This window comes from Ambystoma mexicanum, chromosome 8 (genome assembly GCF_040938575.1).
Source record: "Ambystoma mexicanum isolate Mex_15411 chromosome 8, UKY_AmexF1_1, whole genome shotgun sequence".
In the NCBI taxonomy this organism is placed as follows: Eukaryota; Metazoa; Chordata; class Amphibia; order Caudata; family Ambystomatidae; genus Ambystoma; species Ambystoma mexicanum.
This window is the reverse complement of record NC_090929.1, coordinates 1,221,726,326-1,221,753,080: the sequence shown is the minus strand read 5'-3', so window position 1 is coordinate 1,221,753,080 and position 26,755 is coordinate 1,221,726,326.

Below are 26,755 nucleotides of genomic sequence, written 5' to 3'. Positions count from 1 at the left end.
TGGATCTGGGCCTACATCAATTGCACCGTAACCATGCGCACTACTACCAAAATGTGCTCCAGCACCTTCAAGCATCTCTTGTGCTAGATAGAATTACAAATAAAGATCACAGAACAAATAACCGGACAGACTCAAAGAATATGGCAAAACACTTCTTTATCCTCAGTTCATTAAGTAGGCTGATGCCTGCACATTCACAATTAACCTTGATTATGCAAAGGTCTTATAACCCAATGTGTGTCATCTGTGATGTCAAACTACATGGCAAAATACAAAACCTATTGAAGGGAGGGATTCGTTAAGGGAACATATCTACTTATAGAACATATAAGGATTAGTGCATCATTGGCTAGGCCTAATCTGTAGGGCACGCCTTGAACTATCTCTAAATACGTATAGTACTGATTATAATGGACAAACTGTCAATGGATTGGTCTGTGAAACATTGGGGGTCCTTATGACTTTGGCGGTAGCTGTGCCGGTAAATACCGGCATGGCTGCCGCCGGATTTATGAAATTTCCAGCGCCCGGAATTGGCCGATTACCGAGACATTATAGCCCCGGTGGACCCGGTAATTGCCCATTCCCGGGCACCAGAAAATATTACTCCCTATTCCCATTTGAGTCCTATTGGCTCAATATGAATGGGAAGGAAGGATACACCGACACCATTCATGAATGCTGCCGGTGCATCCGTCAAGGTCTGCGAGCGGGTGCTGTTCTGTCCGCCAGGTCAGACCTGGCGAGCTGAAAGGCACCCGCTCGCAGAACTCGTAGTTTGCCGGTCCGAAAACAACAGTACCAGCAAGCTTACCGGTACCATTGTTTCCGGACCGGCAAACTTATAATGAGGCCCATTGTATGTCAAGTTGTCTCTCAACCCTAGTGATTGGTTGGCATTCCCACCCAACCTTGGAGTTTGAACTCTTTAGCAGCAGGTCAGTGAGATGAAACTTAGGTGTTTGATTCCCTTCAGACTGCTCCCTGTTTTCCCATTTAGTCCATCATCTCTAATTGGTAGACTGTAAGCCAAAGTCTTCCTTTTGTAGTTGACCTTGTTGACTGCTCACTGGCCTGGAACATTCAGGGTAGTGTACGCACACCACTATCTTCGTCCGAGGCTCAATGAATAGTCCTTGTTCTCTTCTTTCGAAATCACGTGTTAGCAGACCACAAATGTGTCCATTCTGACTTTCTATTTTCTGCTATTTGATTTAATTATGCTGCTGCACTTGCTCCTCGTGGCTACTAGAGACTTGCTCACTCTCTCTCATATGAACTTTTTATTTTATTTGACCAACTGTTGGCTCTTACAGATGTTTTCTTCATCTTAAATCTACGAGGAATGTCCCACATTCAGAGCTTATCCATGTAACTCTCTTTGTGCTCTGTGCTTATTCCTTAAAATAGCATCCTTTATTCGGGGCCAACTTTGACTCATCATTGGCTCTGCACACAGAGCGGTTCTCCTGCGTCTCCTGATTTTATAGTCTTAGTCTGTCTCGGAGGTAGCTCGGTTAAATCAGACACAAGTCGGCATCCATTTTCCTATCATGGCCTTCCTAGCCACATTATATAAACTTTTGTAGCAAGTTTCTATATGACTCTTCTATCTTGCATTACTGTGTATTTACAGTTATTGATCAGTTAGTAACTTCATCGTCTTTATAGTCATGATTACTTTAACTTTTAGGTACATGTTTCTCTTGGTGCTTCAGCTACATTGTTACTCTTAAGTATTCTCATATTGTTTCAACATAGGTTCATATATCTTCTTTATGACATCACTTCACGGTCATCAAGTTTCCCTTAACGCTCCATAGTGGCCAATGGTGCAGGCTGGCATTCTTCTATGCGGAATCCTTCCACTCGCTCAATGTGAGGGTACATTCTGCATGGCTGTCTGAGTGCATAGCTTCTCTCATACACTCAGTACGGTATGGGAACAACACAGGGGGTCCCATTTACTGCTCTTCTCTTGTAGAGGAAGTCCCAGATACGGCCTGCACTCCAGCCCCCCATTTTGAGGTACCAGGAACATACTTGCCAAGATATGTGACGTATGAGGAACAAATAAACCAACAGAGAGCGGCACTAGGACTCTGCCCAGTGCCCATCAGAAGAGCAATACCTGTTGAAGTTCCTATAACCAGACAACCATGGGCAACTCGGTACCCGCTGAGACAACCATACCAGCAGCTGACACGAAATGAAGACTACCTACAGACTGTCCCCGAAGAGACCCAAAGAACCTTAATGGAAGGCAAATGGTGACGACATAAGAGCCCGGACAGACGTACAGTTGAACATAAACAACAATCGAAAGATGACACACAAGGACGAAATGTAAAGAATAATGATGTAATGGACTTGTAAGAAGAAATTATGTTGATATATAAAGAAACGTAACCAAGAGGTGAGATGAAAATATGCAACTAACTAACGCCTGTAAATAGGCTTGGAACGCAAGAAGCTAAGGAAGCGATACTGCTTGTGTCCAACACTGGCAATTCGGATCTCCAAGAACAATACTTGTTTTTTTCAGTTTGAATTTGGTTTAAAACATATCATACATTTAATAAAGGTAATATTAATAAGCATTGGCCATGCCAACAGTTTGGGCTTTTGTGTCGGCATGGGAAAGGCACTGTAATAGTGGTATTAATCTTCAAGTTTTAGCTTGTATCTCAATGATTGTTTTAACAGACAGAACACTCTTGTAATAATGCATGTGAATGATATAATGTATGATGAAATTGTTTGAGAATTTGTTTTGTATGTCATGACTTTTTGAAAGGTTGAATTCTCTATTTTCAGCCAACCAAATAAATAAAAATAAAAAAAGAGTGGTATTAACTGCACATTGGTGGTAGCAGGTGCAAAATGGTACGAGGAGCTGGGCATCTAATAGCAGTGCTTGGCAAATGCCTAATACCCATACACAAGCCAAAACGGTTGGCTTTGCCAATGCTTGTTTGTTTAAGACTTGACCCCTGAAATGGTGTGAGAAATGAAGTTATCCACTCCCTTCTATTTCTTTCCAAATATTTTGCCATGCCAACAAACCATGTCAGGACTCTGCTTATGCAGAGGCAAGGATGCCCACGCAATGCATGAGCAGGCATCCCTTTCTCCATCTCTGTCACAGTTTGCTGAAGTGGCTAATTTGGTGAGAAGCATTTGTGCTCTCTCTCTCACTCTCTCTGTCCATTAATTTCACAATTGGCTCTCTAAAGTCACCTCATGTGCTGCCTTAAAAAAACAACCAATAAATATGTGAGATTACAAACAGATATAGGAACAAATAGTGCAGCTATTCAATTTGTTACCTGTCTTTGCCATGCTGCAAGTACAACGGGGGTCTTTGCCATGCCGCACTTGCAGCGCGGCAAAGGACCACTCCGTGGGGAGAGTTGTCCCTGTATATGTTGGGAGGTGGGTGGAGAGTGGGCAGGTGGGAGGCGTTTAAGGGACTCAGGTTCGAAGGGACGGTTCAGGAGCTAAAGTGGAGGAAGTGATCCCACAGCCGGAGACACATCTAAGTTTAATATGAGTGTTGGGGGTTGGGAATACTGAAGGGGACAGAACCCACGCCCCCTTTTGGGTGCTAGGGGCAGTGAGTGGGAAGTGAAGGGTGGGCCCCCTTTGAAGAGGCGGGTTGGTTGGCACTGGGCGGTGAGCAAAGGAGCTTCCATGCATGCGCTACAGGGGAAAGGCCTGTGCAGTAAATACATGTGAAGTTAAGACACAGAACCGTCAATCTCAGTCTTTATTTCTGCATACCCCCGGAGACATGCTCTTGACAGTTTGGATTAACTGAGAGTGTTAGAACATGCTAACAAAGCACACCCATTAGGCCCCAGTATGCTTGAACTCAGCAGACAAATCCCCCTTCCTCTTAAAGTGAAATGCTGTGCCCCAGCAAATCCCTGGTTCTCCAGAGTGCCCAATGCAATGCAGCACTTCGCATATAAATGTATAAATGGTGCTATATTTTGGGGGAATAAGAGGATGAGGATATGTTCATCAAAACATGTTTTTTTTGTGTTTAATCAAAAATAGATTTTTACAAAATATGTGTCGGCTGTTTTTTTTTTTTAAGTGGTGTCCATCTGGGAAATTTCTCTGAAGGTCTTTCCAAAATGGGCCCTCTTGATTGGCTAAGGTCTCGGCAGGTTGATGTATTGAAGAATTTTGTAGGGTGCTAGTAACCACTGTGTCTTGTCACCACCAATCAGTCGGGCCCAACACGTCGGTTCGTCCAAGAGAATGAAATCCGAGAAGATGTGTTTTAGATAAGGTTCTCTTATATGTTGGTTGCTGGCACATTTTAGAAGTAGGTGTCGGATGGTTTCTTTTTCTGTTGTTTTGCAAAAGCGACACTGGTTGAAAGGGGACTTGCCTCTGATGGCCAGGATCTAATTGGTTGGAAGCAAATTTAACCGGGCACGTAAGAGCAAGTCTCTCCCCTTTTTGGTTGGACATTTTTTTATGTATTGTTGCAGCTCATTTAATTTCTTTGTATTGGGCGGGAGATGTGATGTTAGTTTGTTTTTTCCTGCTTCTTCCAGTGTGGCTATCCAATCTTGGTCTTTCAATTTTTTTAGGATTTTTCCCGGGTTACCAATTAATGTGTCTTCATCACACTCTATTGATTCCAGTGTTTCAATGTTTTCTCTTTTCCAGAATGATAGTCTTTTGCTGCCATTTCTCTCCATTTCTTGGTTTATTAGGTTGTAAATTGACGGGTGGTTTGCCATCCGACACTTCCTATAGAACATCAATGTAGACTGTTTTACAGCTCCTTTTAAGGAGGGCAAGCTTAGTTCTCGGCGGATGGAAGCAGCCGAAGTGGAGTTTGGCAAACTGAGGGCTTTCCTCTAAAATGTCGCTTCCAATTTTGGCCAGATGGTCGTTGGTAGGTTTAACATGGAATCACTTCCGTATATTAATGTAGGCATCGCCTTCTTTTTATAGAATTCCAATACTGGGACCATAGAGTATCTGACAAATTTCTTGTCTATGGCTCTGCCTTGTGCTGCCAGTTCGTTGACTTTGGATCTTAATGAGTCTTGCATTGCACGATCTTGTTTTATGGAGTCCAGGATAACCCCCAAGTATTTGAAATCTAGAACTTTTTCAATGGGAGTTCCTTCGAGGGTTAAACAAGTTTTTTCTTTCTTGTGGTTGCTTCAAGCATCAAGAACTTTGTTTTTTTTTCATTAATTTCCAAGTTGTTTCCATGGATGTAACTTTGTAGATTTGTAAATTGGCGTTGTAACCCAATCGGTGTATGATCTAGCAGAACTAGATCATCTGCATAAAGTAACTTTGTGATAGCTTTGGTGGAAATGCTCTTATTTCTGCGTCTGAGCCTTGGATATCACCCAAAAATGCCAGAAAGAGGGCCGGAGCCAACGGGCACGCTTGTTTTACACCTCGAGATGTGTAATGTATTATTGCAGTACAATGTACTCAGGGCTAGCTCCTAATGTTATGCCACCTATTTGTGATGGAAGAACTGAATGGGGGCTTTCCTGTATAGAGTCCAGGTCATACCCTACACATGTAGCATGGCTGTATTCTTTCCAAAAAGACTGCAATGGGTATCAGTTCGGATTTGTCAGTACACAAACACATGCTATTTAAGGCAGATTGAAAAGTCTATTGAATTGAAAAGTTGCTGTTCGTGTATTTAAAATCACACTCTATTCTACCAAGCAGATTTCAAAGAGATCCCAATGTTGACAAATAGGTACATAATGGGAAACAGTTTTGTTAAGCTTGTAATACAAAACCTGGATTTCAATCTACTTGTTTCAGAAAATGTGTAACTTTCCGCATCTGTTCCAAGCTGTGCTTTTCTTAGCCCACGACCATCCGTGCAGGGGTAACGTGCGATTTTGTGTTGTTAAAGGATCTACCCATTTACCAAACAGACATGCTGGTTGCTTGTGAACGTTCTATGTCAAATGCATGCTTTTTGTGTCGATGCTGCCCCATTCCATCAAACCACAAACAACTTAAACCCTCTACAGAAAAGTACAGCACACCCACTGTCAGCTTTAGACCAGGTGGCACACCCACATTTTGAGAGGTTCGAGGTCACCCCAACGTCTGAACTTTTTTGACAATTCTGCCAAAGAAGGTCAGCGTCCATCAAATACATGTATGTATTTAGAATATTTAGTTAGCAGTAACCTCACTAATGAGCAATGGGGTCCTTTACAAGTGTTCAGCGAATCAAATGGTGTAGTCAAAGCATAGCTGTCATCACATGGGCGGGGCCAGAGCCACCTGACTGGTTTTAGAAAGTGCAGGGAGCTTTTAAAGAAAATCTGTAAATAGCATAGTCTTCAGTTGTTTCCTGAATTGCAGGAGCAATTGTGCCCTGCAGAACTAGACTGGTACCAGAGTATAAAAGGAGATGTCCTGTGACCTATGTTTTCATTTCCGCCATGTTTTGCTTCTAGCCTCAAAATTTGTTAACTTCAGAAATTGTGCTGGTCTCCTGAGACGGCCTCATTGTTAGGCTAGGGAAGTTGCTACAATGTCATATCTGACACATGCAAAATTGAAGATTATCTGAGCTGGAATTGGTAGCCAATGTGTAGCTCCTTCAGGATGGGCCATGTGCTCACATTTCTGGATGCCAGGGCTTCAGCCTGATTGTGTCTTGATGTACCGAGCAGGGTGGGCGTTGTGGCAGCATGCCAGAAAGGAGTGTATTCCCCCTGCCCAATGTGGAAGGATTAGTGATCGAACACAAATCTAAACCCTGCGGGTGGTAGCAAAGACTTCTCTTTGAACAGCAATATTGCTGTAATTGATTACAGGCCATTGGTGTATTTTTGGCCATGTGCTGTTTGAAAGAAAGGTTGCAGTTGAGGTTAAAGCCTAGCGCTTCAGTGGGCACCCTTCTAAGATCATCTGTTCAGTCATGACTGGATGAGTGCTTAACTGTTCAAATTCCTGAGCAGTGAAACCCCTGTTTTTGTCAGGTTGATTTTAAGATATGAATTTGTCATCCAAAATAGAATGAGCACAATGTGGCATTTTAGCCATGAGATGTCTTTCACAGAGCTGAATCTTTTGTATAGTTGTGTATCACCCACATAAGAGCTCCTAGAGTCTCCATGTGCATATTGAAGATTACCATTAACAGGATTGAGCCTTGAGGGACACACAAGTGTCAAGACAGCACATGTATCTGTGGTTTTCAATCTGGACCAGCTGGTTCCTGTCCAAAAAGTAGGAGTCGGACCAGGCCAATCCAGAATCCAAGGAGCCCATTGCCATGTCAAGAAGTGTGTTTTGTGTTCCTCTGGTCTCTCTCTCAGGGGCAGGAACACTTGTCCTCTAATGACTGTAAGGATAGAGGCGAGGGGAGGAGGGGGGAGTCTGACAGCGTTATGTACATTGTAGAGTTCATTACCTATGATGAGCCTGAATTTTGACCATTTGAAGTATTTCAGCTGGCAGGATCGGTGAAAGTGCTGGTTAAGAGTCTTGTCAGTGAGTCCCAATTATTGAGATTTTTTTGCTAAAGGAAATATTTATGGTGTCGCATTTTTCCACCGATCCTGGTAGGGGTGGACCAGGGAGAGGGTTGTAACAATGTTTTCTCTGTTTTAGAGAGGATTCTGCTTTTGTTTGCTGCCTCGGTTATTGTTGGGGTTTCGTATGTGGCTTGGTTGTTTTTAACAGTGTTCGCCCTGGTGCTGTACAGCTGATTTGAGCATTGCAAGGCCATGCAGTGCTTTTGTGTGGTGCCAGACTTTTTCTGCCCCGTGAATGGTCTGTTGTCAGTCCATGAGTTTGTAAGAATACCAGGGAGAACATGTTTTTGTCCTTACACGCACAATTTTAATTTACATATAGTTTGGGCAGAGGGCTTATGCTTTGATTAAAGGTGGGGGTGAGCAAATGTATAAAGGTTGCTAGCCCAATAGTGTCTGAGACTGAGAGTTATCCGACCTCCATGGCTTCTCTGGGGAAAGCTTTGAAGAAAAGGTAATTGCTGATTGTGAGCAGAGGATGCCCTTTGCTGCGTAGTGTTACACAGGTGGGCTGGACTGGGATGGCAGTGTGCTGCCCTGGAGGTGGATGGGCCCTGTGACATGGTGTTTATGTTCATGATATAGATCAAGCCCCATTCTGGCAGAGTTTGGGGTTGTGCTTTTTGGAAGGTTAAAGTCACAGAGGAAAATGGAGTTAATGTTAAAGGCAGATGCTGATAACATGAGATGGGTAATTTCGTAATGTCAACTAGAAACCCCACTACAAGGTTGTGCTTAGGAAGTAGGCATGGGGAAGTGGAATGTGTGGCGCTCCATGGATGAGAGTGTGGCATTTATATCCTGGGTCATGTTAACTTCTGAACAACCACTAAAACATAACCGATCCCTCCCACTCTATCCACATGCTGAAGACTGAAGAGGAGGTATTCAATCACACTCTTTGAGGAAAATTAAATTGAGGTTGTGAGTTGTGATCAGATGTGTGAGATTGGTGGCATGCTGAACTGCAGAATTTGTGTTTATAAACACGTGGGCTGCGATCAGGAAGGTCACTATGAGGTTGTTTCATTTTTAGACATGGTGATCTTATCAGCTGCTGATTAATAAATGCAGAAATGTTTGTCTGGGCTGTGAAGCAGACATACTGGACCTCTGGCCTGTGCAGGCCGACAGAGTTGTTCCTCTTGTCTGTGGTGGCCTTTCTGATGGCGCTAGGGAAATAGATGCCTTGCCAGACTGGGATAAGAGGGGCGGGCCACGTTGTCAGGAGGGTTGGCAGGCAAGGGAGGGAGGTGGCGGTTCCCAGCTCTGATTGTGTGTGGTTACTCCAATTGAAAGAAGAGTACAGGAACTATGGCTTGAGCATTGGAGACTCTGAAAGCACAACAAGAGAGTTATGTATGTTAAATTAAATTACTTAAATTATGTTTTTCTTTGGGGAACTACTTAATTTTGATAGAAAGGAAATCCCAGTAGAATGTGTACTACACTTCGCGCTAACCCGTTCATTTTGCTTACGGCGGTTGTTCCTTTTCATCGTTGTGTCCTGCATTCTGTAAACAACAAGGCGACCTCTGCTGGTAACAATATGGGTTACTTAGATAACCTTACTCTGCTGCTTGCTGCCCAAAAGGAATGCTGCCCTGCCATCGTCGATAAATACCTCTCTTTAAGATTAGACCACCCAGTTGCCCTGCCTTCTGCCAATTCCATCCCCATATGTAAGGAGGATTGCCCACAATATGTTCATTTCGAAAAAATCAATAAGGATCTATGCACAGAAGCGCCACCTTCTTTACATAATCATTGGTTGCACACCTAAGTGGATTAGCTCTCATTATGAGTGACTCACAGCCATTTATTACAGTTAAAACCTCCTGTGTTCCTCCCCTGCTTCGCAGTTTAGACTCACAGACGGATGATAAATCTTTCCTTCTCCAGCAGTCAGAGGCAACTTTGCATACTATCTCTGCCAAGACTGTAAACACCAACAAGGTCAGCATAAATGTGAAATGTGCTTTACTTAATACCCTCTCACTCCCCAAGCATGCCACTAACATTCATGACTACATTTTAGAAGGAGACTTGGACCTACTGTGCCTTACAGAGCCGTCGCTAAATGAAGCTAGTGGCCAACAGATTGAGCTGGCTACCGCAGATGACTAAAGAACCTTCTGTCAGAACTGCCTTTCTTCCCGCGGGTGCAGGGGGAGTAGCTATTGTAGCAAACAATTACCTTAATCTCTTTCAGTCACCTTGCTCCTTTAAGGATTGCGAGGTTCTGCATCTCAAATTGACACCGTCAACAAATAGTTACATTAATTTTGTCCTGATATACCATCCTCCAGCTGAAACACCCAACTTCGATGAAGATCTTTTCCACGTTCTCAATAAATTACAAGGACCCAACTGTTCCACCTTGTTAGTTGGCGACTTTAATCGCTGGTGTATTGGCGTTGCTGACCAGCAAGCAATCACTTTAGAGAAGGCGTTAAATAGCCTTGACTTTCACATCCATATTAGTGTGCACACTCATATCAGGGGTCACAACCTTGACTGTAGCAAATAATCTCGAAGTCAATGCGATGGACACCCTCCCTTGCATTTGTCAAACCACCACCATGTCTCTTTTACAATTCTTACACCTGGGCCATATCCTGAACCACAAGACCATCAGAAAACCATTATAAATCGGAACTATAAGAAGGTTACGCAGCTGGACCTGAAGGATTGCCTTGCCAGCATTATGTCGGCCACATCTGATCTAGACCCTCCTTCTACTCTTACTGACACCTTCAATAATCTTATTCTCACCATGTTGAATCATGTGGCACCGGTTAGGTGTAAGCTGGTTAGCGATAACCCTTCTTACCAGAAATGGTTCACACAGGATCTGTGCCAAATAAAAATTCAGAAATGTCAGGCGGAGACCAAATGGCTTAAATGCCCTTCAGTAGATAACAAAGGCCAGTGGAAAATCTTAGACAAGGACTAAAGGATAGCTATTAACAAAGCTAAAAATAAATTCTATAACAACCAAATAGAGGAAGCAAACAACAGTTCTAAAAAACTTTTTGAGAATGTGAAGTCCTTAGAGAAACCCAGTACTCTCTCCATCGCTATAGCTCCCACGGATCAAATATTTATTGATATACAGACCGCCTTCAAAGCCAAGGTGGACAAGGCACGGGATCAAATCAGAGCTAAACTTTTGGCTGACAAACATCTACCTTCCTGTTCTCCTTTTGTTCCTCTGATCATAAAGCAAAGCATATGTTTTGCTGACATGATGGCTACGCTTTTCTACCATGCGTCCCTCTCAATGCCCAGAGAAATTCATTCTAACTCCTTCTTAGATTACAAGGATATTTTTGCACCCTTTTTGATAAGATTTGTCAACTCCTCTTTTGCCAATAATCAAGTCCACGACTCCATAAAGAAAGCCACGATCACCCCTCTGGTTAAAAAACCAGGACTGGACCCAAGTGTCCCGGGTCACCTGTGTCCCATCTCCAACTGTCATTTTCTTCTCAAGGTTCTTGATAAATGCGCTACCAACCAACTACAAGCCTTTGTTGAGAAGACTAACATCTTACATCCAAGACAGTCTGGCTTCAGACCTCTCCACGGTACTGAGACCGCTCTTTTAGATCTACAGACGCAAATGCTGAGAATCTTGGATGAAGGCCGTTCTGGCATGCTGGTTCTGATTGATTTGTCAGCAGCTTTTGATCTTCTTGACCATGATCAACTCCTGCCTGCCTGAGAGAGACATGGTGGCTGCGCCCCTGACTCAATTCTATGGTTGAGATCATTTCTTCAGAATCGTACCTCTCAAGTATGTTGGGGTGAGGCCACTTCTCCCTTCTCCCCCATTTCTTGTGAAGTAGAAATTAAAATAGGGCAACATAGACTCACCCAATCCAATGATAATCATGGCTCCTCAGCGTTCACCTCTTTTACTGGGAAATTTACTTCAGAGGCTTTTCAGACCCAATCCCACTCTCTGATCAAAATAAAAAGAAGTGGCAAATATGTTAGTTTAAATGCACTTATGACTTGATTGACAAACATCCAAAGCGAGTGGAGAGTCATTTTCAGGACACCAGACCTCACTATCATATGTGTGAAAGAACAAGATGATAGATAGTGAAGTGACACCCGCAGAAACTTTGAGAATACATATTCCACCAAGTAACTTGTAGTTTTACACTTTGAAAGGAAATACACTGAAATTCTATCTGTGGGTGGCCTCCAGTGAGGATCAAGGTCAACTGGAGAATAACTAAACCGATAAAATCAGCAGTTAACTATACTACAAAGGAAATTAGATCTTATATTCTCCCTTATTCACCAGAATGAAGGTAAGGAACCAGTTCTCTTGCAAGCGTATTTAACTAAAGAAAGTAGCTTTATTAGCGAAATATTGCTTAAGCAATTACAGAAGGATCAGAAATTTCCCACATTTAACCTAATATATGAATGGCAATCTGGACTTCATGCAATAGATTTGAAGCAGATTATTACCAGCAGATGTATATTTGAGATCAAAATTGGAAACAAAAAGATCAATCATATTTGTTGGGTCATAGGGGATGTTATTTGTGATTTTATTTATTTATTTCATTTGTTAAGCGTGCACAAACCCTCAGGCATCAGTGCACTGTGAAACCAGTTACATGGAGGCTGAATGAGGTGAGGCTTAAAATTACAAAAGGCCTGAAGGCGAGGCAGGCAACATTTGTGCAATAACAAAAGGATTACAGTGTGGTTGACATAGGCAAATTATTTGAACAGCCAAGTTTTAAGGGCTTCTCGGAAGGCCGAAAAGGAACCTTCAGTTCTAAAAGCAGGCGGGAGGGAATTCCACTGCTTAGCTTCCGCAACTGGAAAGCTTGAGCCTCTTGCTTTCACACGTTTGAATTTAGGTTGCAGAAGCCTGTGAGAGTAAGGGGGTTCGAGTGGGCCTGGATGGCTGGGACTTATTGACTTTCTGTGATAGGTATGGTGGGGCAGACATGGAGATGCATTTGTGGGTGACTGAGAGCGTCTTGAAGGAGATGCTCTACGGGCAGTTGAGATGTGCTCTGAGTGTGGAATATCAATCGCAGCGCGAATGCCATTATTTTGGATAGTCTGGAGTTTCTGTAGATTACGGGATGAGGTGCTGGCGAATAGAGTGTTACAGTAGTCTAGCCTAGCTTCCACCACAGAGCGGGCGATAGTTAGACAGTTGGAGTAGGCTGCCGCTGAGGAGGTGGCATTGACTTGGCGGGTGAGGGAGAGGGTAGAGTCGAGGTAAACTCTTAGAGTTCTCACAGATGAGGAAACTGGGATCACAGAGCCCTCAATGTTGAAGGCTGAGTACATAGGGTCCAGTTTGTTTTTAAGGCTGGGGTGGAGTCAATGATGATAAGTTCTGTTTTCTCATCATTGAGGCAGAGTCCATGGGTGGCCATCCAGGCTTGGATGGTGGCATAGGTGGAGCTTAAGGTGGCAGCAATAGTGTGGTAAGAACCTGAGAGGGGAAGGAGAAATTGTGTGTCGTCGGCATAATTGGTGCAGGCGAAGCTGAAGGAGTCTAGATGGTCAAAGAGGGGCTTTGTGGAAATATTGAATAGCGTGGGGGACACGCAAGACCCTTGTGGCACCCAACAGTTGATGGAGGGATGTGATGCACAGGCATTCTCTGCAAAGACTTTCATCACTCTACCTTCCAGGAAGGAGACTATCCAAGAGGCAGCTACTTTAGAGAAGGAGGCTGAGGATGTCAGATGTTGGCACAGTATGTTATGATCGACCAGGTTGAAGGCGACCGACAGATGTAGGAGGAGAAGCAGGGCTAGCTTCCACTCATCTCTGATCTCATCCATCTGATTTTTCAGGTCTGGGAGCGCTGATTCTATGCCGTGCCCTGGGCAGAAGTCGGATTGGTGAATCCCCAGGATGTGGTTTGACTCAAGATGATGTTGAATTTGTATATAGGCAGCCCTGTCGAGAATTATGAGGAGGAAGGGAACCGTGGTGATGGGTCGGTGGTTGTTGGGCGAAGTTGGAATGAGGGTGGTTTTTTCAGAAGTGGGAGGACTCAGGCTTCCTTTAGGCAGGCTGGCACCACTGCGGTGGTGAAGGAGGCGTTAATGAATGCTGTGATAAAGGGTACGAAGGTTTCAGCACAGTCTTTGATCAGAGGGGCTGGGCAGACATCTCCTTTACACCTTGATGTCTTAAGGCTTAGGAGAATGTGCAGAGTTTCCTGAATGGTGATTTTATTGAAGCTGAATAAGGGGACTGCAGGCTGATTTGGGGTAGGGGCATGTGAGGGCCTGTGCAAGAGGGCAAGACTGGATTGTTTACTGGAGATTTTCTTGTTTAATGTGTCAGTTTTTAGCAGCAAGGCTTTTTTTTAGGTACCAACGGAACGATGGAGTCAATACCACTGCCTAGGTTTTGGAGCATAGGTCAGCTAAGAGCATGGGGTTAGCAAAAACTAGGAAGTCTGGGTTTAGGGTGCCGAGGCAGGGGGAGAGACTTTCCTTGGTGAGTTTTCTTATACAGTGGGCCAAGGAGGGAGGGAGCAATGCAGTGGATGGTTTGGAGTGGGGGGCGCAAGGGAGCGAAAAGGTGATGACGTGATGATCCAACCAGGGGCAAGGAGAGTTGGTTTTGATGGATATGTGACAATTGTCAGCTAGTCAGTCAAGTGATCGCCCCTTGATGTGTGTAGGGTTGACAATATGTTGTGTGAAGCCGAGGGAGGTGAGGGCATTTGCTAATGAGCTAGCTGGTAGGTCAGAAGGGTTGATGAGGCCAAGGTTAATATTGCCAAGTAGCAGCACTTGAGAGGAGGGTTTAATGTTGTCACTTAAGATAGAGAGTAATTCCTCCTCAAATGAAAGGTCAGGGCCAGGAGGACAGTAGATGATGTGTACAAGGATGGTGTTGGTGGAGGATGTGTTGAGTTTAATAGAGAGGATGTCACAATTGTTGTTGAGTGAGGGGTTGATTTGTCTGATGAGCAGGTGGTCCTTAGCAATAAAGGCAACACCAACCCCTCTGGCATTAGATCTATCACTTCTGAGGATAGTGTAGTCTGTAGGGATGGCAAGGGAAAGGGTAGGGCCGGAGGCAGTGTGGAGGCAGGTTTCTGTAACAGCTAGTGAATCAAGATTGTTTACTGTCAGGAGATCATGGATGTCCAGGGCATGGGCGGGCAGAAAGCGTGCATTGATCAAGGCTAGGTTGTGTTGGGGGGTGAACTGGGTGAGTGCAATAGCAGGCATATAATTGTATTTCCGTGATGCTTTAGAGGCCATGGGCTGTGCAGGTGGTGGCAGCGCATACGCAGTGCTTGCAGCATCATAACATTTCTAATGGGCACTGGAGGAGGTGGCCTGGGTGAGTGGAGGTGGCGTACAAGCTATACTTGAATCAGTAGCAGTGGAGGACATATTATTAGTACTATCATGTACGCAGTTAAACAACTTGGCAGAAATCATATCAGTAGAGTAGTCAGGTAAAGGTATAGCAGGCACACAAGCAGCACTTGGAACAATATTACAATTCTGATAGACACTGGAGGCGGTGGGCTGGGCGGGAGGAGGCGGCACACAAACAGCACTTGAATCAGTAGCAGTTGAGGACCTATTATTAGTCCTATCATGTACGCAGTTAATCAATTTGGCAGAAATCATATCAGTAGAATAGTGGAGCAAAGGTATAACAGGCACACAAGCAGCAACATTGGTATGAGTGATGGTTGTGGTGCTAGAGGTGTTGCCTGAGTACTTAGCGGTGGGTAAGACATCATTGTTGCAAATAGTAATCACAGGCATAGAGGGAATACAACTTTATATTAGTAATGGCATATTACAATGGATTCAGAATCGGAGGAAGCTCGATGGACTGAAATGATCTAGAAAAGGCATTTAGGTCAGCTGAAGTGCTGCCTTATGATGCTGAAGTCCCAATCAATGAAGTCACTATTCCAGAAAATACTCGACAATACACTTTTCCAATAAAGATCAGAAAAGGACAGACCTACTTTAGTGAAAAAGCATTTATTAATTTAAAAATTATTCTTCAGCGAAAGGACTGTCTCTACATCCAACTAGATCCCAAAGATGACACCATTATAATAATCCCCAAAATATTATTTTATCCCAAGATACCTCCCTTGGACTGGCTGTTGACTCCAGAGACTTTTCCATGGAAACCTGAAGATTGTTATGTCAATATTGATGGTACAAGGACAGAAACTCTCTATACCCAAAAAGGGAGAGATTTTATTGTGTACTTTCTGTGCCCTTATGCAGTAGAGGATGTTACCTGTGGCATACTGGAAAATGAGATCGTTTTCACGATCGCTAGTGATTACATTGGCACTAAGGAATCAATCACCCAGGTAGACACTCTAAGGAAGGACGTATCCACTCAAATAGAAAACACATCAGAAATAGCCACTGAGAAATATTTCCAGGCTTCCGTCAAATGGTCACAGAACAAACCAGTATGGCTAATGCACGTGAGACAGAAGAACAAAAACAAAAATGAAGACATATTTTTAGACTTTCAGAAAATGTTCTCTGTTGATTCCCATGATTATAGACACACGTTCCTTTATAATATCACAATACCTATGGACTCTGATATGGTGCCAGTATTTGTACGACAACACCAGATACCACTAGCGCCCATGGAATCAATCACAGAGATTATCCAAATTGTTGAATCCTGTGGGATTGTTTGACCAACTCACAGTACCTTTTAATAACCCTGTACTAGGAACATTAAAGACCAACATACGGTGAAGACGTTGTGCAGACCTAAGAGAATGAAATAAGAGGGTACACATGTCATGGCTGTAAAATTGGTCCCCTGAATAGTCAGGTGGCTGAATTGATAGACATACATAAAGCTGTCCTCACTGTTATAAATCCTCATCTCCAAAAACTAGTGATCATAACGGATTCAGATCATGTTTGAAATGGATTTGTTGAGCACTTAGTAAATTGGAAAACCACAGGTATGCTTTGTGTGAACAACAGGCCCCTAAAACAAAGTAAGCCAATTTAATCAATACATGATTTAGTGACCTCTGGAAGAAATTAAAAAGATGAGGGCCCTAATACGACAGGAAATGATTTGGCTGATCAGTTAGCCAAAACTGGATCACTCCAAGCGGAATACATTGATATGAATCATCTTCTTGAAAAAATACAAATAACAGCAGTAACTTGGTTACAAACTCGAGCATAAAGCAAGCATTCTACTCTTCAGTGAAGTAAAGATGCTCCAGAACAAGAAATGATTACCGCACAAAACGAAGACATGATTATTGGAAAATGTTATCAATACCTAGAAGATCCAGAAAACATTACCTTTACTGAACAAGACTGTCAGGGAAAGGAAGATATTCAAGTCTTAATTAAGCAATAATGACTCGTTGCACGGGCTGGAACGGGAGATAACGGCCTGGGGCCAGAGTTAAGGCCTGAGCGTAGCGAGGGCCTATAACGAGGGACCTGGTGCCGTTATAACCCATTACAGCCGATGGAACAGGTCATTATTGCTATTAACGCTTACATTTGTCTGGTACCTTTGGACTGTGCACTAACTGTTCAAAATGAAAATTGTCTTCAAAAACCACATACATGCTTAACTTTGTATTTATTTAGTTTATCTTCAGTTATGTTGTATTAGTTTCATACAATTTACTTTCTTCAGTTACTTTAGTATTAATTTCATACACGTATTCATTCATCTCTCATTGTATTGGTTTCATACAATTTACTTTCTTCCGTTACTTTAGTGTTGATTTCATACATTTGTTCATTCATCTCTCTACACGTGTTTCCCCATAGTGGTTCCTATGGTTCATCAGGAGAGATACTGTAAATAGAAGATAGTAGACATCAACAGAAAGAAAAAAGTCAAGGAAAAGTTGAAGTGTGAATTTACTTGTGTGAATTATTTTGCTATTTTTAGGGTACTGACCCGTAGATATTTTACTTCTTGGTAAACTTAAAAAAATGTCCTCAATATTATTCATGTGATTCAATTATATCTTCTACATTTTGTTTCATATAGAAGTAAATTGAAATTGAATAGGAGTTAAATTCAATCTTTAATCTGTTTTCCTTTATGTTCAATGTTAAATATTTCAACACATGCCCATAGATCTGAATCTTTGCCACCCCTCAGTTTACTTGAGGGGCATGAATATCCTATTTCCTTTACTCATTCAATGGTTGTTTTCTTAGTTATTTTTCAAATAGTAATGCACATTTGAAGTTTAAACTAGCTTAAACTAATGTTGGCCTTCCATACCTTTAACCAATCCAGGTAACCTAAATAGGTAAGTAGAAAAATAGAGTTCTACTCTCTAACTAGCGTAGGGCGAATCGCTTACCTTATTCCTTGTTGATGATAGAAGTAAAAGATCTGATCCATGTTGTGATTTTACACATTATTGCTATTAGCCCTGAAGGCAAGTCTCTGAATGCTTATACCAAAGAGAATACAACCCGCTAGGGAAGAATGGGCCAAGTCGATTTTTTAAGGATAACAATTTTTAACCTCACACGCAGATGAGAGCAACAGCAAAGAACTCTGCTGCTAAGAACGTTCTGCCAAAAAGTAGTACAAGCAGGATCCTATAAAGGAAAACATCGTCATACATGACGCAATACATACAGTAGAAACATGCGCAGCTGATTAGTGTGCGACTATACATGATCCGCCTGCTCCATAAGAGATGCCAGGTCATTGGTTCCAGCCCAGTCTGTCCGTCTTCCATCACGTGGGTGCTGCAGTGATCATCTTCTTCTCACATCAAAGGTCAAAGAACAAACTAACTATACTCCTAACATAATGCTACTTTATCACTATACTGTGCACCTGGCAGACCTTAAAACAGGCACAAAGGAGGTTCTGGGGCACTGTAACCTTCACACACACATTTCATTCACTCCCTTACGTGCCATCCGGCTCCAAGGTCTCCACCCTCGTTTTGAACTATACTTCATCCCTCCCAGCACCTTGCAATACAAATCATATGATTGTCGCTCAACGATGTGCCGTGTCCGTCCTCTTTGAACATTTCAGGACTTGTTACTTTGGGGTTGGTGGTCAAAGGGCACCTGGTGCCATGGAATTCAGGGATATTAAGATGTAGTCAGTTATATGGGCTATAACACGTGGTCGCCTGGGGATGGGCCGGGTCATGCTTTGGCCAGTGTGAGATAACATGCACGCCAGGCACCGGTCTGTGATCACAACCTTGTAGGGCACATTCCTCTTGAGTAAAAAACACATCTTTGGAACACTGTTAGAACAATGAATAGGCGTTTGTGGAGGTTGGTGGTGTGGGCTGTCCTCATGGGAGCTCGGGCATGGCTGGAGATTTCCCTTGTCTCTTAATTTGGGCTTAGTGCATGCAATGCTGCATTTGCTGCTCTGTATGTAAATATGAATGTATCCCACCCTAAATGAACGAAATCTGAGAAAGATTTTTGATCATCACTTGGTGGTTACTTTGCAGGTGACACCAGTGTTTTATCAATCATCCAGTTCAATTATTTATAGAAATCTGAGGATAATTGAGCATATTGGAGAGGGAAGAAATGTTTCAACATGTGCTCTTTAATTCACATTAATAAAGTGCATTTTGATAAATTGTGTTTTGAACTCAACAGTAACATCTTTCCAACATTCAATAATATACATATTGTGATGAACAAACTTAATCTTAATAAATCATGACAAAAACATTGATCAACATAAAAAACAAGAAATAACATTTTCTAAATATAACATTGAAAATAAATTTAAAATTGGAAAACTTGAATTCAGTTCCCTAGTTATGCACCCAATTAAGGGTGTCCTGAGACAATCCCTATGTCTTTCCCCGGCAGTTACTCTGTTTGGTGAAAAGGCAGGAATTTGTAAGGGTTAATGAATGTCCTGTGGCTCCGATGAAGCCTGTATCTGGGTCTTTGGGGTTAAAGAATTCTTTGCCTACGTGGGGCTCAGTATCCAACCAAGCTCTTCACGTTTCGGCGGTCATAAGACAATTTTATAGTCCGCCATCATCAGGGCGTCTTGTTTGAAGACCCTGCCGATACTGTGATCCCAAGTCTTGGGTCGTGTCCAGTCTAGAGCTCAGGGTAATCCCTAGACTTGAGAGTGATTGCTTCTGTGTTTCTTAATTACAACAGACGAGGTACACTTTCGGGTAGCGCCCTTCCTGTGGTAACCCTTTTGATGTATGGTCATACTCGATCGGTATTACTCCGGAATTCTTGTGTCATGGAGAGATGCAGAAAATGCTAGTAGGTGTACCAGGAGGTGGAAAGGTCGTTTCAAGCCTTTGTGTTTCCTGGAGCGCTCAGTTTCAACTGCAGATGGCTGGCTTGCAAGATGGGAGCTCCGGATTAGATGTGGTGGGTCCGGTGTGGTCCCCTGCGGTCTCTGACCCTACATTGCCCATGTGGGTGGCAATCCAAAGGGAAGGATCCTCTTCGTGGCACGGATGAATGCCGCGGGACTCTGATCCAGCGCGAAAAAACGTCTGGATGCTGCAGGGACCACGCTGGCCTTACCTTCTAAATATGATTACTAATATCTACAGAAAATAACATTGCTCGCGCCCTCCGCTGCACTATGTGGGTTGATTATATTTGATTATATTGAAGTGGGGTTCTTTGTATTGGGAGGTGGTTCTTTCACCGTCCTCCCTTCTCCTTGGCCCATCATAGTGCTTTTAATGCATCTGGCCTCACTCTAAAGCACTTACGGGGGTGGGACGGGGCTGACCCCTTCCTAACAGCCCTCCAGGTTGCCAATCCGGTAACCCAGGGTGCTAAGACCAATGTATTTAATTTCAATGAATGGGTCGCCTCGCGGCGTCCCATTCATTGAAAGAAAATACTTACTTAAACAAGATGGCTGTCAAGGAGCTGGACGATGGTGCTCCAAGCGAGCCCCTCTTCCATTTCCATGGTGGCCCAGCAGGACAACAGAGCTAAGCGGAGGTGGCGGATGCCACCGCCGCAGTAAGCAGGTAAGTGGGCCGCAGGGTTGGAGGGACAGAAAAATGAATAGGAAGGGCGGGGAGAAGATGGCAGGCAGGGGAAAAGCCATCAGGTTCCTTGGAACGTGGGCTTGGATCGTGGGATACAGCCCGTAATCCAAGCAACATGATTAGTTGCTTAGTTGCTCCCCCCACCCCAGGTAATAATGACATTTCAAAAAATTTTCAACATTCAACCTACACTTTTATTTAATCAGGAAGTCCAAATCTGGTTGTGATCAGTAGATGGTTCCTACCTCGTTTCAAAGCATAATGTTAAACTATGCCCATGATGCAAAGTCTGCTTGCTGGCCATCAGGGATTTCAAAAGATGGTGGAGATCCTACGTGAGGTCAAGTATTGGCCACACATAGGACAGGACTTAAACATAGATTTAAAAGGTTGATTGATGTGTGCTCTGTTCCAACGAGTTCTCCCACTCACCAAGCTCCTCTACAAAAGAGAGGAATGGCATAAGGCTGGTCTGATCTACAGATCATGGATGAATTGACCATGTCTTTTCTCATTTTGGCCTTCCTCAAAGGATTGAGTCCAAATTGGGTAGGCATTTCACCAGTGAGGTACTGACAGAGATCTGGGAAATTTTAGAGTCAAGAGTAAGTTGCAGATCGCCTACCACCCCGCATCCAGCACGGGCATGGAGCAATACAATCAAACAATTGTGGGAATTTGTAAAGATGTTTGTTGGGGATTATGGACCCAGTTGAGACGTGGCATTACCACTAGTCCTGATGGCTCAGAGCTCTACCCCTGCATCTGCTACTGAGATGTCTCATTTGAACTTATTAATGATGGACAAATGGTCTTGACTCAACATCTGGAACACAACATGAACAGACGTTGATCAATATCTCTACCACTCATGAATATGAAGAAACAGGAACAGACTTTGATCAATGCTTCCACTACTCATGAAAATGTAGAAAACGTGCAGAAACAGCTCCAAAATACTTTTATGTATGCACAGAGGAATCGGGAGAAGGTAATTATGAAGGCCCCCTCCAACATAAAGACCTCCAAGAAGGAGCATGAGGTAGGTGATTGAGTTTACCTCTATAATTTGCAATAGAACCAATCCAAAGAGCACACATTCCTTCCCACCTGGCTAGGGACCTTCGAGATCATAGATAAGATCTCTCCCATTGCCTACGAAATCAAGATAGCAAATGGGGAAATGACAAAAGAATGTTGCTGATGAAATGTACATCACAGAGCCATTGAACTGCTGTGTATAAGCATCGGCATGTTAAGAAAGCATGTGGTGCTGTGTGCTGGTGAAGAGGTGATATAAGGCAGTTTGGAGAAACTGTGCTCTGTTTTGGGTAAGCATCTCAATGTTAAAAAATGTGGGATGATTTGGTTGATAGCCTAATGCTTTTAAACATCTGGAACCATCATCACATCCTTTGTTATTGTAAGCATCTGTACGTTTTAGTGGGCTGGTCAGTTTGTAGTGCGCGGGTCATGAAGAAGACTCGGTAGTGTATGCCAAGGTTGCTGCTTTATTTCAAGGGTTGAGTGCAATGAGCTGGTGTTTGTGTTAGTGTAGAGGACTTCAGTGGCAGTTAGGATATGACATTATAGGGTTAGTGATTAGTCACTGAATCACGAAACCATGCACTCCTTACCACACCACTTTCAGGGAGTCTTCCAAATCTCCCACTCCCCCCTACTATCCTCACTGTCTGGGCCTTTTCAGACAATTCTGCTTCTTTAATTACCACATATTCCAGCTCACTCTCATCTACCTTTTTCAGCATGACAACATTCAGAATTTTAGCTGCTATAACGTTCGATTCTAGTTCATCCTCCTGTTAACATAAATGTGCTTTTTTGACCTGCACCCTCTGTTGCCACTGAGGAGCTTTACCCTATCCATTCACATCTTGGTATTGTCCTAGGCAGGATAGGCAGGCTGCCCCTACCCTTCGTGTCCCACTCTTCTCACAGTTGCTGAGATTACCTTTATAAGCCCCACTCTTGCTTTGATATGGTTGCAAGGATCCATACCCTCTCCCATTGCTACACTGACTGCTTCTCTGCTGCTTGAACTTAAACTCTCATTATTTGAGGTCCCTGCTGCTGGACTGTCCTCCTTACCAGAAACCTGTCAACTTCTTTCTCCCTCTCGAAAACAACTTGTATTAACTCAACCTAGCCACCTGCATGTTTCCATGCTCCCCTAAAATTAATCTCACATAGGGCCAGGTGAGCCCAACTCCAATATGTCCGGCACTCCCCAGACCACTATCAAAACACAAACCGCGCCATGCCCTTCATGACTATTGCATGCGCTCCCTACCTCTGCCGTAGAAACTTCCGTCGTACTCCCACTGTGCACTACATTTAAACTGCCACCTATGCTACATTTTCCCTACTCTTCATCCCTATCTCTGTGCGCGTTGCCACCTCATTCCTTTTTGCCCACATGTTTTACTCTCTGAACCCTAAAGCCTTCACTGTCGACTGGCACACACAGAACACTTTCCTCCATCCCCACATCTGGCTGCCATTGAAGCTCAAACTGCCTGTCCCCTTTTTCATGGGCAGAACCTACCAATCACCTCAGGATCTTCCTTCCCACCTGCACCGCATGAAGTCTCCCTGAACCTGCTCTCCCCCTGCACAGTCACACTTGCCCCTCCCCCCCCCTTGTGGGCTGTGTGACTTTTCTTCCTCCATTAGCGACACTTAATGAATTCGTCTGTATTGCCCCCTGACTTTTCACTATGCCTCTTCCCGCTCTCGATTTCCTGCATGACCTCAGACACTACTCCATTAGTCCACACAACCCTTCTCTGCTCCGTTGTCTCCAAAATCTCAGTCCACTATTGACTGCTTCCAACAGACCAACTTTGGGCCCAATTCATGGCATTTTTTGCACGGTTCAAAGTGACTTTGCACTGCTCAAAAGTGACTTTGCACTGCCAACACTTTCTCAATTATGGTTTCAAGGAGCAGCTGTCCTCGCTGCTCTTGAGAAACCAGTAGTTGAGTGCTTCAATATTTAAAAAAAAGATTAAGACTGGTAGAACAGGAATTTAATTGTGTTGTGGACCAAAACCTAAAAGTGTAAGTGGAAACGTTTATACATGGAAATATGATTGTTAACTGTATGGAAATAAAATGTAAGACACTAAATATGAGACGTTGGAAGTATTTAAAAAATGCACTTTAATTTGTAAATATTGTAGTTGAGGTAACCTCAGTGATGTTATTTAGCACTCTCCTGCCAATAATGTTGGCTTTGCTGTGAATGGCTCTGTAAATAAAAGCCATGTCGGCTGTTAGTGGGATAGAAGAAATGGCAGAAGCCGAAGCCTGTACTGCTGATGAGTGTAGGGTGGAAGCAGGCGTTACCTATGTGCCGGTTTGGAAAACTGCGTTCTGTGGGCAGTGGCGGGGCCAGGAATCAAATGTAGGAGGGGCACAGAGGGAGCCAAAGACAAAAGTAGGAGGGCCACAGACAAAAGTGGGGGGCTGCCAATACAGGGTAATGTGTGACGTCACAAGCAATCCTGAAGAGGCTTTTGTGCACACCAACTACCACCCCACTCACCCCCCTCCCATCACAATGCAGGCAAAAAACCATTTAGTGACTAATGGCCCATCTTTAGCAGTTTCCTGTGCTACATTCTGATGGGAGGGGCTGCAAGCTGCTCTGCACACTATGGAGGTCGCTGTGCAGAAGCCGGGCAGGAACACCTGAGAAGTGGCGTGTGCTTATGTTCATACCAATGCCAGAATGCATGCAAAGATCACTGCTAGCTTTGAGACAAAAGGAGAGTATTTGCCATGTGAAATGCAGCAGACATTTGCCTTAGGTGAGTGTCACAAATAACACCACGAACAGAGAACAGGGTCACTGCTCGCCTTAGGTAGCTGCAGCAAAAGGGGGGGGGATTTTAAAGAGGGGCGTGCCCCTCCAAGTTCTCCTAGGGACACCACTGTCTGTGGGGGCGTGCCAGAGATACACTGTCGAGAAAAAGCCTAAAGGGCGGCCCTCTGGCTGTGAAAGCAGCTATGGTTGCAGTGGGGATGTTTAGAGCAAGTGGAAAAGGTAGGAGTCTGCTTAGTGCACTAAACCTTCTGGGCCATCGGATGGGGAGGGAGTGAAATGTAAGGTTACAAGATTTTAATTGTGAGGAGTTGGTGAGGGAGGAGCGAAGTGGGATGAGGGGAAAGGTGTCAGGGCGCAATAACTTTCTCAGGAATTGGTTGTAAAGTCCTTTCTTGGTATGAAAAGCTGAGGTCTTGTCTAGTGTCTCGTGGGAGTGGAGACTGGCAATCGGTTGGTTAGCACCAAATGACTAGTCACCTGCACCAGTTCACATGATGGGATGTTTAATGATATATGTAAACATGCAGTGACATGTAAATGTGTGTTGGAAGTTTCCAAATGTGAAAGCTGCACAAAGTTCATAAGAGAACAATCATTACACAGTAGACGTGTGTTTATTGTACTACTCTTGGAACATTGAAAAGGCTGAGCCAGCCCCCTGGGAAACCAAGATGTAACTTTAGGGTAAACGCGGATCTCGTTGGCAAGCTCATTATCCCAGAAAGCTATTTTACAAGATTGCCTCACTCTTTGCCAACCCACACCTCACATCTCCCGCACCTACATCCTTTGCTATGGAGTTTCCCATGCTTTCAAAAAATCCGAGTTAATCTGTCCTCGAGCTCTGGATTAATGCAAATGCTGCAGGCCTGACATTTCAATCCAGGCAGAGATTTGGATGTACCATTCTTTTTACCGGATATTTACACACCACATCAGTTTGATCGGTGCGTGATTATCGGTATTAAAAAACAGACCCAACCAAGTTCACTATTGGGACCTAATTGGCCAGTATTATTCTGTGGTCCTGTCATGATTCAAGGTCGATTAATAGCCCATGGCATATCTCTTCAAAAAATCTTCATTGTGTTGGCTTGGGCAGATCATAACACTTTTATAGTCCATTAAAAAATAAACATGGACGATCAGTCTGCCAGTATATCCAGCACAAGTGTTCTTCGCTCTGGAAAACACTGGTGAAAGTGGGTGCTGGCCCGTAACCGGCAAGCTTGCGGGGTGCAGTGGGAGATCATGCAAATGGCAGTGGTTTGCAGTACAGATCCTAATAACATATACCTTGCAATCTATTGAACGGACCATCCATAGCTAGCATTGGAGTGCCTCAAAGGTAAGTGCTGAAATGAGGAAGGGGAATGCAGAGGTAGTGAAGAGATTACTTACCGTTACTCCTAGTCCTGCTCCTCCTCGTCACAGTCCTTGCAAGCCACCTCACTGTCCCAACATGGGGTGGAAGAGCACATGATCCGATTGGGACAAGTAGTTAAGAGATTGTGGGATACATGGGGTATTATACCTCCACACGGAAAGGGGTGGGACTTCACTGAATTACAAATAGGTTCTTATCACAGAACCCTAAAGTTTGGCCTTTGGCCATGTGTGAGAAAGTTATCCAGCCATGTTTTTCTCCTCTGGGATTTTGGGGTGCGTCGTTTTTTCTTTCCTGTTTGGAACATAGGAACTCCCAGAATACAAAGCAAAAACAGGAACAGGTACCATTCTCACTTATGGCCAGCGGAAACTTGAGAGCTCTGTTGTCATGGAGGTTGGTGATGAGGAAGGCAAAGACTACAACTAAGGAAGATTAAGGGAAAGTCATTTGTTCAATATCAAATACCACAATAAATTAAACGACAATCGGGTTTTTAAAGAAAAAAAACATGAAATGTGAAAACGAAGAAAAAAAATCCTGCCACACTTGAGTGTATTATGGCGCCAGCATCTTGCAGGCCAAGGTCTTACAGACACTCGTTCCCTGTGAACCAAACACGAGCATCACTGCAAACGTCCCACACAAGCAGTTATTAGGAAAGCAAGACATGACATTAAACCAAATCTAGACTTCGTTGAGAAATGTACATTCGTAAAATGCACTTTTTCAAACTACCTGTTCAGCCTCACAAACATCCAAACTCACACTGGCAGAGCTCTCAAGTGCCCCTTGGCCATGACTCAGAAGGCCATCCAGTACTGATGTTTTGCCTTTGCATTCTGGGACTTGTACTTTTTTCTTTCCCATTTGAAAAGTTGGAAAACAACAAGTCCCAGAATTCTAAGCGAAAG